Here is a 13,034-nt window from a genome sequence, read left to right as displayed (position 1 = left end):
CCTGCAGAATGACGTCTCACTGCAGTGTGTTCCCTGTGGACCTTGACTATATGTGTGTTAGTGAGTAGCTGAGGTGTTATCGTCTGTAGTTCTGTAGCTCAGTTTGAGTTAAATTCATCTGTGGATTTCACACAAAACCTGTTCTGAAACAGCACCAAGTAATTTACATCAGAGAGTTGTTTTTATTCAGTCGCTCAGTCCGCGTTCACCATTGTTATTATTAGTTTACTGTGTTCTATTTACTGGAACCTTGTCAGGGGTTTAGTACCCAGTTCACCCGGAAGTGTAAGTGCATGATTTACTGGATGCTATTAAAGAAAGCATAAGCAAAGAGTTTAAATGATGACAGCAACATTTGTCTTTTCAAACTTGTGTGTGTTATACAGAGCCTGTAGAGTTCTGTGTGAGGAACCCTGGAGAACTGTGAGAGAGAAGCCCTCCCATGGACAGAGAGAGAACTGAGAGACTCAGACCCTGTGCTTTAATGATATTCAGAACTGATTGAGAATTCAAAGTGACGGTAGAAAACCAGAAGAGTGTGATTTTACACTTTTACCTTCTTTATCTTCCACTGTCCTCAGGTGTTCTGTGTGGGAGAGTTTACACGACTTTATTCCAGTTTAAATCTGTTCTTCTGTTCTCTGCTCTGCTTTTAAAGTCTGTTAGATTTGTTTTTCTTTGTTGTTTATTGTTTAATAAAGTGATAAAGTCACTCAGAGTCATGTGGTGTTTCTGTATTTTACTGAAATCTTCACCTTCTTCTTCATCTTCTGTTTCACTGCTTTTACTCAGTGATTAAAACACGTCTCTGCACTCGGCTCTAAACTCTACAGCGAATACTGCGCCCTGCGCCCCCAGAAAAACCTGTCAGGTGCAGCTCTCAGCCTGTCCACCAGAGGTCCTCCTCCCCTGAATATTAACCACTGTCCCAGCACCGGTTCAGTCTCACACACCTGTCTCCTATTGTCCCTCATCAGCTTCCATCCAAAGTCCTCTCCCTCACTCCACTCCTGTAAGATCTAACAGACTTAGATAAACACTCTTAGTGAAATGGGTTTTACACCAGACACCAGCTGGAGAACCCTCTCAGTGCTATCTAGAACTGTTTACAGTGGGTTCTAGAGCAGAGTCCCAGAGAAGAGCATTTACACTTTCAGTTTTTAGTAAAATATCTAGAACGTTTACTAAAGAACCCTTAAAGAACCCTGTTTAGTGACAGAGGAACGTGTGTAAAATCCTGAAGATCTGAGAGTGTCACGCTGTGGATTCTATGAGAATTTAAAGAGCTCATACCCTACATTTTCTCCTGATATTTTTCTCCTTGAGGTTCACTGACCACATTTGTGTTTAGTTTCATTTCCACTGCTTCACTTTTACTGAAATCACCAAAAGCACTAAACAGATAAGAAAAAGCGATAGTGGATGGTTTTTGGGAGTTACAGAGAAGACGGTGTGGACTGTCTCCTACAAAGAGAACCTGAGGTAATATGTTACACGTCCAGACCGTTTCCTCAGTTTGGTTGTTCCACTGACGGCTGCAGCAGAGCCTCCTTCTTGAAGTTGAAGTTATAGAGGAGAAGGAGTGGTGTTCCAGTATAATACAATACAGAAAATAAGTGTAAACTATGTTCTGTGGAAGATGTGCACAGAAGTCTTTCTTGGTAACAGCCACAGAACAGTAAAAGTACAGGACGTAAAGTACAAATTATACAATGTACAGGAGAATCCAGGGTGAGTCCACAGTGTGAGGTAGTAAGTAGGTGCAAGACTGCTAATCAGGTTATCTGCGATAAGTGGTTGGTGAATGTGTGTGTGTGTGTGTGTGTGTGTGTGTGTGTGTGTGTGTATAACAGTCTGTCAGTTCAGACTCTGGAGTTGAAGAGTCTGATGGCTTATGGGATGAAGCTGTTGCAGAGTCTGTTCGTGTTGGACTGGATGGTGTGGTACCTTCTCCCTGATGGCAGGACAGAGAAAGGAGAGAGATGGCAGAAGAGAGCTGCTGCAGTATCAAGGCAAAAGTGAAGAAAGGATGTGTTTATGTTAGGGCAAGGGCTGTGCCACCTAGTTTACTAAGCAATTCCACAACTGTCTGCCACACACCTCAGGTCAGGGACGTGTGCAAAATAGATAACACAGGTGATGATAATCTTCTTTGGAATCTCCTTTTATCAAAGTGCAAGCGTGTAGTAGCGTTACTGCCAGTAACACAGTGGATTCTCAACATCAACACAGATTGTGTTATTGACATTTGGAGTGATTCTCAGACACAGGATTCTGAAGATAAATCCAAAACTGAAACAGAGGGCAAAGCATATTTACTGTGTGTATCATTGAACTTGCAGTAAATCAACTCATGACCAGAGGTTTCATTGTTTATGGAACTAGTTTTAGAACATGAGATTTGCCCATTGTCAAAAGTGAGAACTACTGTTAAATGTTGAGTTATTTTTATAAATCACAGAAACCAAAATAATGCAGATCGTCTTGGACAGAGCATGTGCTACACTCAGTCTTCATAAAACATTTATCACTCTTCCCTTTCATATAACAAGTGCTCATTACATTTTCCAATATAAATAATTAACCCCCTGAAGAACCACAAACACACAGTAATTTACACGGATTATACAACTGTATCTGTCAAACCCTCAAGAAGCAAGATCATCATCAGAACTGAAGAGCTCAACAAAGCTAAATGAAGACAATAGTCTTATAAGAAAACAGCAGATGTAGAGTCATGCCAGTGAAGAGCAACACCAAAAGAAACATCCCAGCACCACAGAAAACCACAAAGCTGAAATGGGTTCTAGCAATGTTGACAAATTGTGCCACTAAATCTCCAGAATTATGGCACATCACTCAATGACCTGCCTAAAACAAACACAGCTTAATGCAGTGTCCAGGACAAGAGCCCACTTTTCCAAATATCTAACAGTGTGTCCACATCGAAAACAATGAACACAACAGAGCGACTGGAAGTCATTCATTTTTAATGAGATTCAGTGACATGCAAGTGTTAAGCAACCCGACCATGAGCAATGTGGAGTGCATGAATTCAGCGATGCGATACAGTTCAGATCCACTCAGCTTTATGCAAATGAGCAGTGACACCAATCATAAAACAGGATCCCAAGTACACTCAGAACTGCTCTTTACTTCCTACCAAAGATTTTTCTATTTCTCAAAAAGGAGAAACACACTACAGCTGTAGGCAAACTAGTTTTAAACTTTTAAACTTAGATATTATTTAGTAAATAGTTTTGTGCTGTTCATTACAGCTGTAAATAATAATTGCTTTAAATGTTTGTTTTTGAACAAAGTACATTATACCCAAATTACAATGAACATTTATTGAGTTCAGTTACTGTTAAATAAATAGACAATATAAAAACGGCAGGTTTGTAATTAGTTTTTCTTTGAATTATTCCACGAGTCTTAAATGGGAGATGTGTAAAGTATATCTCTGTGTTTCAGTGCAGTTTTATTAAGTGAAGCTAAAGTTGGGGAAACCGATGTTGGGTTATTACTGTGTGTGAAAGGAATCACTGCTTTTATTAGTGGTGTATGGATCTTAAAAGAGCACTTAAGGGTTGGTGAAGGCACAGGTTGCGACTCTCAGAACAGAAGAAAGCCTGTTTTCATGCATCAAATTTGACCTATGTTTTAATCAGATTTGTTGATTATTCCGTGTAAAATACATTGTCTTGATTCACACAAATGATATAAAATGTTAAGTTGGTATTGTGATAATTTACTGAATAAATAAAGGCTACATTTATTGCTTAAACTGGTTGCTGTTCCTTTAAAAACGTTGTTTGCTTGGCTGTCTGTGAATTGTTGGACACACCCAGCAGAGACACATCGCCTGCTGCTTCGGCAATGATGAGTGATTTTATCATTTGTGGTGTGTGCACACAGTCAGAGATGATATCTAACACACTTCTAGCTTTTCTAGCTTTTAATGATGTTGAGAAGCCAAAATATAATTTAAAAAACTAACAAAAAATCCCCACATTTATCTAAGTGCAGGGCAATAAATAAACGCATTTGCAGACCTGCCTCTTTTTTATGTGTTTTTCACTGTGATGTTCTGGACATGTGTTTATGCAGTTTGTATAATTTACTTATATTTAACTGAACTGAGAATGGTTACATTATCTATGACTCTTCACAATTAAAATGTATTTCTGTTTTTGCAACAAACAGATGCAGTGTCAGCATTAGGATTTAGGGTTCCTATTGACTTCACTACTACTCATTAATTTATTACTAATATTTACCCCCCAAGATGTTCACTTTTTTTTTTATTATTTTCAGTAGAAACTGGACTCATGACATTATGAATCTTACTTCATACTGCTGTGGCATTTTAGAGTTTCACTGAATAAACTCATTAATAAATGCTTCCACAGGGATGTGAACTGGACTCAGAATGAGTCTTCTACAGTGCACCCAGCTTGAGCTTTTTATACAGTGGTAGGAAACTGTCTGTCATTTGTCCGTCTAAAATATATGAAAATTTATGGAACATGATTTTTTATTTTTGCTTTTATAGGTAAACATTAACAAAGAAGAAAGGATGTTAAAATAGTGTTAAAATTCAATCAGTTTTTGTGAGAAACAACCTGAAGTTTGACATTTTACAATTTAACCCTTAGAAATGATGGGTATTTACTAGCTGCACTATTTAAATGTAATTATTCATAACATGATTATTACATTGTTATATATGTATATATATCAACATAATACAGTTATTTACAAATATTGATGACAAATTTTTTAGTGACATCAGGACATTGTAACATATGGTGAAATTTATAAGTAGAAACATTTTAGGATCATAGCAATGAATATAATTAACCTGGAAAACACAAATGTGGTGTGGACTTTAGATATTTTCATTTAGTCAGTAATCATTTAAAAAAAAACACTGCAGAATTGGTTTGAACTTTCAGTCCATGAACCACTTTAACATACACTTGATTTTTTCAGCAGGTCAATCAGGAAGTGACTCTTCTCTCTTTAAAGACCAGAAGCCCATCATCACCCTCTGTGTTTTCGTACTGATACTGCTCTCACTTCTGGGAAGTGTTGCTTACAGCTTCTGGAAATACGGAATGGGTAAAACAGAGTGAACTATAATTCCACACCCATACAAACATACAGCTCTATTATCACCATCAGCTCCTCACTGCAGAACACACTTAAAGTCATTCAAAGTCAAACTGAAATGGAAAAGTATTTTAAAATTTGAGTTAATGTCCCTGGTCAACATGCCGTGGGGGAGGATGACAATGACTAGGGAAAATAAACTTCAGCAATAATATTGTTTTACTCATGAGACCCTACAACCACCATATGTCATGCTCAAACATGTAATGATTTTGAGACATGTTCACAGTAAAATTATGTATGTATGATAAATTGATTGTATGTAAGGTAAAACCAAATGGATGATGTAAGACAAATTTGCACTGACGCTTTGAAACTGATTGTATTTTCTAGTTTAGAGACAGTAATGTTTGTGATCAGTACAATTTTGTAGATACTTTTAAAATCAAACAGAGACAATACAGTTTAGTATTTTAGGAATTATTTTGGTTGTGTAAAGAAAAGCTTTGTGAGTGAATAAATGAAGTTACATTCAAACTCTACAGGAAGAGCTGTGAAGAAGAAACAGGATGGAGACTAAAAGACATGGAAAAATATCTATCGTAAATGACTACCACTATCAGCCGGTCTGTGTTCAGTAATATGTACAAATTCTTAACCTTCCTCAGGACTGGGAAACATACAAGACTGTAATTTACCAAGGAACATATAAACCAAACCCACCCAACACCAGGTGAATTTACATTTACACACTTTATGCAAAACACTAAGAAAAATATGTCTGTAATTTCCTTATGATAAAGACTGTCTAGATAATGTACAACATAAAGATAAAGAGTTACAGGGTTTTACAGGTAAAGTTTTTTGGACGCCCATTTCCACCACATAAAATAATTAAAAAATGTAACATTTTTTTTTTTCATTAATAAGCAAGTATTAATGAGATACTATCGCATTATTTTCAGATACTAAGTCAATATATTGAGATAGTATCTTGAAATAATGAGATAGTATCTTGAAATAATGAGACAGTATCTCAAAATAATGAAATTCTATAACATGTTATGATTTTGAGATATATGGTGGTTGAGAACACACCACACTCCTCACAGACAGTCACCCGGAGCAGGACTCGAAACCACAGCCCCTCTCTGTGTCCGCATGAGTTTCCTCCGGGTGACTGTCTGTGAGGAGTGTGGTGTGTTCTCTCTGTGTCTGCGTGGGTTTCCTCCAGGTGACTGTCTGTGAGGAGTGTGGTGTGTTCTCTCTGTGTCTGTGTGGGTTTCCTCCGGGTGACTGTCTGTGAGGAGTGTGGTGTGTTCTCCCTGTGTCTGCGCGGGTTTCCTCCGGGTGACTGTCTGTGAGGAGTGTGGTGTGTTCTCCCTGTGTCTGCGCGGGTTTCCTCCGGGTGACTGTCTGTGAGGAGTGTGGTGTGTTCTCCCTGTGTCTGTATGGGTTTCCTCCAGGTGACTGTCTGCGAGGAGTGCGGTGTGTTCTCCCTGTGTCTGCGTGGGTTTCCTCCAGTGACCCCACCCCCACCACACACACACACACTCAGTGTGACACTAGTCAATGCAGGAATAGTGCTCTCCTCTAAGTGTGTTGAGCTTCAAAGACGTTTTGCAGAGTTTCAGCAGAAAAAGAAGCATAAGAAGAGTTATCTGAGGATGTGGTGAATGAGTTGGATTTAAAAACAGTCTCTACCTTTCTCTCAGTCTCAGAGTGGACACAGACGACTGAGAGAGAGAGAGAGAGAGAGAGAGAGAGAGAGAGAGAGAGAGAGAAATAAATATATATATATATATATATATATATATATATATATATATATATAAAGAGAGAGAGAGAGAGAGAGAGAGTATCAGTCTGGTGTTGAAGATGTTGCTGTGTGTGTATCTACTCTACTGTTTGCTGCAGGTGAATTCAGGTGAGTTCTACAATAACTCTGAGGTGTTCTTCATGGAAACAGTGTCCACTTTTACTGCAGTGAACTTTGTGAGATAATAGTATTCTCCATGTTTGTGTCCTCTGTGTCTCTCCTAATATCCGTCCTAAACACCATTACATTTTTATGAGTCTTTTTTATCTTTGCTTTAATGAATTGAAATGATCAAATATGTGAAAGAAGAGCTTATTAACTCTATTCGCCACATTTCAGATTTTACAAATGTGAACCAATGTTTATTGATTAACGATATTTTAAATGAATTCACTCACATATGTAACACTTATGCTGACAGCTCTAAATAAAATGTCTCCTGCCTGAGTTTATAATTATAGATCTATCACAAATATTACATCTTCAAGAAAACATTAAGACAAAATATAGTTTTCAAACAAATGTGAATCAAATAAATTATTAAGAAAAGTTCAGTCAATGTTTCGCTCTAAACATAAAAAAGAGAATTCATTTATTTGATCTCATTAGATCTTATCAGATGGTTGTTACAGTTGATCACAACATAGTGCAGAAAACTGGGTTGGCCTCTGTAGCTCCATCTTACAATGGTTTAAATTATATTTAATAAAGAGGCAGTTATTTGTTTGAATCAGCAGAATCTAGCACACACTATACAGAGCTCCTCTCGCTCCCATCCTGAAAGAGCTCCACCAGCCCACTGTGTCTTTTAGGAGACATTTTAAACTCTAAATCTTCCTACAGCTCCTGTTTACCACAGAATACAGTCTCTGTTTATGTTCCAGCACTCAGTCTTAGATCTGTAGAGTCCTCTGTAAACACCTTCTGTAAAATATATTAGACATGGAGAGGTATATTACATTTTCAGAACTGTGGAACGTAATCAGAGAGGAAAGCTAAGTAGAGTTTTTATTAAACAGCTGAACACCACTTTATGTGTACATTAAAAATTAAGCTGTTTGTATTTAACTTTTTATGTATAATACTAATTAAACTGAGGGTCTCAAAGATTTGATGGCTGCATTAAAGAAATATGTTCTATAAATATTTTTTTTATTAATGCTATTATCATTAATATAATCAATGACATCAGATACAGATGTTGGAATAGTGTTGAGAAGTAATGAGTAGTTTATTATTGTTCACATCTATATCCCTGTGGTTTGTAGCTCAGCTTGAGCTGATAAAACTATTTGTGAAAAAGCAGAGTTCAAACTGAACTCCTCTCCATTTAAAGTTTATCAGAAAACTGTAGCTGTTTGGACAGAACGGATCCATCAGCTCGAGCAGAAACAAGGATTCACCTTCTGAAGAATCACGTATGATGTGTAATAAATGAGTTATAAACAAGTCTGAATGTCTTTCACAGATAAATGTAGTCCTGTGTGAAACAGCTCCAGATTGTTCTACATCAAATCTTGGCTGTGGCTCTAAGTTGTAAGCAGTTGTTGTTGTGTTGTGGTTGTTGATGTGGTTGTTTCAGATGCAACCTGATATCATAGCTGAAACATACCTATGCTATTGAAAGACCACACCAGCTAAAACGTACATTTAACTACGTTTAACTTGATATGCGCTCCCTAGCCTCTAAGGCCGCTTGGAAAACGGCATGCTGAACCAAAGCATTCAAGTAGAAGATTATTTAACTTTTTTTTTGTGGAAAAATGTTTAGAAAATCAACTGATATATATATATATATATATATATATATATATATATATATATATATATATATATATATATATATAATAAATAAATCTAGAGGGAGGTCTTGGTGTCAAGCAAAATAAAATATCCTACACACGTGTATATATATATATATATATCAGTAACCACTTATCCAATTCAGGGACGCGGTGGGTCCAGAGCCGAACTGGAATCATTGGGCGCAACTCATCACAGACAGTCACCCTGAGCAGGAATTGAACCCACAAATTCCAGGTCCCTGGAGCTGTGTGACTGTGACACTACCTGCTGCACCAACGTGCCGCCCTACACATTTTTCCACTAAAAAAAAGTTAAATAATCTTCTACTTGAATGCTTTGGTTCAGCATGCCGTTTTCCAAGCGGCCTTAGAGGCTAGGGGACGCATATCAAGTTAAACGTAGTTAAATGTACGTTTTAGCTGGTGTGGTCTTTTAGTAGCATAGGCACATTTCAGCCATGATATCAGGTTGTTCAGATGTGAGCGGGTGAATCACACACAGCTCTACACTGACGTCAAGGTTTGGTGATTTACAGCTGGACTGAGACTGAGCTGGAGCTGAAAGAGTTAAAGACTGTAACACAACTTCTGCTCATTTTTCTGCAGGTTGTGAGGTAGATCAAGGTCTGAAAGGTATCTTCACTAAATCAGCTGGAGACTCTGTGGTGCTGCCCTGCTCCTGTAAAAACCCTGAGAGTAAATCAGACACAGTACAGTGGGGATATACAAAGACTTTCAAACAAGGTGATTACACACCTGAAGTAATGGTGTTTCCAGAGGACGACAGACAGAGTCAGCGCTACAGAGGCAGAGTTCAGAGAAAGATCCAGTATCCTCCAGGATATTTATCTCTGAACATCTCTGCCCTCACTGAAGAAGATGGAGGAACATATGTGTGTGGCGTCAATGGAAAGTTTGCCAGCGCTATCACTCTTTATGTCAAAGGTAAATGTAACAGAAACACAGCATATGAAATACACCACACAAAATCATCTGGTCTTTTGTGGCCTTTATTAGAGCAGTATGTTTGTGGATAGATGTCGTACAACAGGGGAATGTGTTGTAGTCTGTTCCTGCTTCAGTTCCATTCCTCCTCTCTGTGATCAGTGTTTTCTGTGAACGATCATTTGCCAATATTTCCCCGGTTTATGTTGTTGATGTGTGTCACGTTCTGTGTGTAACAACATTGATTCATTTCTGTGTCTGTTCTGAAGTGGACAATGTCTTAATTCAATAATGGATCATCAATAACTGATTAATAACATCATTAATAACTCATTCCTGACCGTTAACGTGATGTTGTACTTCTCTGATTGACCTCTCACTAAAGCAGTAGTCAGTAAACTGTGATTAAAGCAGGAATCAGGAGTGACAGGTTCCTGTTGAACTGATGTGAACAGAGGACTGAACAGTGTGGTATAAATCAGTGAGGGATGTTAATATGTTGTAGACTGTAGAGTGATGGTGATGATGTTTGTGTGAATCTGCAGGCTGTATACCGCTGGATTTTAGTGGGAACGTGTTCATCAAATCTCCAGGAGAGTCTCTACTGCTGCCCTGCTTCTGTCCCAGAGACGCAAACATCACACCAAAGACAGTCACATGGAGCTTCTCAAAGGGACAGAGTGAAGTAAAGACCCCAGTGTCTAATGATACAGGGTCCTACAGGAGCAGAGTCTGGACGTTTGATCAAGAAAAGTCCAGGAATTTCTCTCTCCTCCTCTCAGACCTGACTAAAGAGGACAGTGGTGTCTATCTCTGTACGGTCTACGAGGACAGTCCACCAGGTGTCTTACTACAGGTCACAGGTTAGTCACTAAACTCATTACATAGTGTCATCATTTCTCTCACTGACTACAAGGTTCTACCCTTTCTTTGGAAATTTAGTGAACACATCTGCTGTAATTACTGAAGTGTGTGTGTGTGGTGGGGGTTGTGGGGGGCAGGTTTCTTTATTGCTCTCTGGTAATTAGCGGCTTGCTAACTCAGATGCTAACAGTTGGGACTGCTAGATCTAAGACTAGATCTATGATTGCTAATATTAATTAAGGAGCCTTTTACTATTTCTGGGCAAGCAGCTAATAATGCTGCTAGCTTATTCTGTATTATGTCGAATTTCACACTGACATGTGGTATGAGAAAGGCGCCATATAAATTCAGTTTACTGTTGTTGTTGTTGTTAATATTGTTACTGAAACCTAAACAAATAATACAGAGTTATTTTAAAACGTAAAGCAAGACAAATTCAATGTAAACAGTGTTAAAATACCTTTAGGGGAACACTGTCAGATGTAATGCCATTTAAAACATGTCATGATTATGATCATATTTGACTCTATTATTCTAAACGCAGACACAATGTTATAAATTGTCTTTGGGCTGAAATCATTCCCTGAGAATCTGAAGTTACCTTTAGGGCAAAAAGTGTTTGAGATCATTTCAACTTAAAAATAAAATTGTACAGTGTCTGTTGTAAAACCACTTCAACATCTCAGCAGAAAGCATCCGTTCCTCAGAGGAATACGACACAAAGTAACGTTAATGTTATCATTTAAAGGTAGAGTGTAATAAAATAATCTAATTTACCTGATTTTCCACTGAACCCAGATGTAATCAAAAGGTTAAAACGTGTTTTGAATCAGAATTTTGCTTCATTCATTTAGTTAAAATGTTGATAACAGCCAACAATGCTAAAAAATATGGAACTCAACAGCTGCCCAAATATTCAGAATAGTTTCAGTAAAAATACTTCACAAGGACTTCTCTCAAATCACATCCAAGTCTTAAATAGGTTCTTACAGAAAACTCAATGTGTTTTAGGACGCAGTGTGACTCTCTGTGAACTGTAAAAGTGAACGAGACTTAAGAGCTATACGCTGCATTTTTGGACTCCAGCAGAACTGAGATAAATTAGAGACTGATCTCATCAGAATCCATCATATTTATGATGTAAAACTGATTTTAAAAACTTGATTTTGTTTATTGATTCATTTATTTGTTTGTAATTGCATTTTAAAAGTGTTTTCTTTAAAATTCAGATATGATCTACTTCCTTCATCTGTTCTCGTCAGGGGCCCCACAGCGGATCATGTGATCTGTGTTATCGATTTGGCTGTTTTACTCCGGATGCCCTTCTTGACACAACCCTCCCTATTTTAAAATTCAGATATAATATGGCACTTACATTCATAGATATTAGAATTTTATGTGATTTAACAATAAAAGAGTTCACCTTCCTGAGAAGGAAACCCATCAGTTTTTCAGTTGAAGAGATCAGAATTTTTCCTTTATATTAACGTTACTCTTTTATACAGAAAACTGATTTTTATCTGAATATTCATTTAATCAGCGCAATGATCCTTAGAATTCCTGATGATAGAATAATCAACACTAAATATAATGATGCTTTCCACCATGTGGGTCCGGTTCTACTCGACTCGGCTCGGCTCGCTTAAAGTCTGAAGTTTTTCCACTGGCAGGGCTCCTCCCTGAAATCCCTGTCTCTAACAGGAATCACTGGCTTTGAAAACCACAATAACGGTGGTGGTAAAGTTAGGTGCTGTTTACTCGTCATGTATCCGCGTGTTGTTTTTGTTTTTTGGACTGAACATGGCTCCGCCCCCAGTTCTCACCGATCAGTTACTTGTTGCATGTTTGTGCTTTCAGTAGAAATTTTTGTCGGCCATCAGCCCAAGGAGCATTTAAACCCCTTCAAAATGCCTCGAGGTAAAGTTGCAAGCTGCCACTGTGATTCCGATAAAAATAAATGTGAACGCTGCTGTAACTTTAGAGATTTTACAAGCAGTGGTTTGTGCTAGATTTGAATGAGCTCTGCATTTCCTGGTGATTGACATGGCTCTGGCCAATCAGTGCTCTGCAGGGCTTATGCCTCACCATTTAGTACCTACTCTGCACAGTTAGAACCCGGAGTGAGCTGGGACTGAAAACTTTCCCGGTTCCAAGGAACAGGACCAGATTTGGCCAGTGGAAAAGCAAAAGAGCTGAGCTGAGTCAAGTAGAGTCGTATAGGTACCATGCAGTGGAAAAGCACCACAAGTGAGATGAAAGTGAATGTAGACAGGTTTGTAATGACAGACATGTAATGGACAGCAATTTAAATCTACAGGTAGGTGCTGACTGCACTGGTAACTGTAGCAGCTCAGATGGAGAACACAGGTCTCTGTGCAGATATAAGAACTATTTCTCAGTGGTTGGTTTGTTGTTTCAGGCTGCGCTCTGCTGGAGAATAAACAGACTGTAACCATCAGTAGATCTCCAGGACACTCTGTTCTTCT

This window comes from Hoplias malabaricus, chromosome 5 (assembly GCF_029633855.1).
Source record: "Hoplias malabaricus isolate fHopMal1 chromosome 5, fHopMal1.hap1, whole genome shotgun sequence".
NCBI classification, from domain to species: Eukaryota; Metazoa; Chordata; class Actinopteri; order Characiformes; family Erythrinidae; genus Hoplias; species Hoplias malabaricus.
Note: the sequence above shows the minus strand (reverse complement) of the source record.